General features: G+C 39.0%; 1 non-coding gene across 1 annotated transcript; it reads right to left on the bottom strand.

Moving 5' to 3' along the window:
* Positions 1-276: 276 nt before the first annotated feature.
* TRNAS-GCU (transfer RNA serine (anticodon GCU)) lies at positions 277-358 on the bottom strand. Its single transcript has one exon. It is a non-coding gene; the product is annotated as a tRNA-Ser (tRNA).
* Between the last annotated feature and the right edge of the window lie 275 nt (positions 359-633).

Raw genomic sequence — 633 nt, 5'->3', positions numbered from 1 at the left:
TCTAATAGCATTTGACTTGCTGTGGAAATCTCCTACTTATCAGACTGCGCATTGTTTTGAGTGGAGGAAGAGTCGTTATAGGAGGAGGTTGATAGAAGAAGTCGACGCCATTGATGAGATGCTCTCTTTCAACAAATATTCCACTATTCCAAGAGCTATGTGCAAAGTAGCATGAACATGCCTCTGCAAAGGCAGCATAAATCGAAAAAGCAGGAGACAGCATTTGACATTGATGTAAAACTTCATTGTCAAAGAAACAAAGGTCAAACAACATAACGTCGCCTGAGAGATTCGAACTCTCGCGGGGAAACCCCATGTACTTAGCAGGCACACGCCTTAACCACTCGGCCAAAGCGACTTCAACTGGTTCCGCACTTATGTATTTAGTATTTATCTCCTTGATTTTGATGATCTCCTTATTCAATGTCCACAGTGTCTGATGAATGTTAGAAATCACAAGGCAACCTTTCACTCTAATTATGAATATCGTTCGTGCAAATCTTGACATTTGAGATGGAAGAGCATTCTGAAGAATTGAAATATCATTTACATGTTTGCTTTATTTGTTTTCCAATACTTTTGCAGATTGATATAAACAATTTGCTAGCAAACCATATCACAGCAATAGCATGA

Source organism: Cupressus sempervirens, chromosome 6 (assembly GCF_028749045.1).
Source record: "Cupressus sempervirens isolate cs-2001-9-10 chromosome 6, ASM2874904v1, whole genome shotgun sequence".
Classification (NCBI taxonomy): Eukaryota; Viridiplantae; Streptophyta; class Pinopsida; order Cupressales; family Cupressaceae; genus Cupressus; species Cupressus sempervirens.
This window is presented reverse-complemented; position numbering and strand designations above follow the sequence as displayed.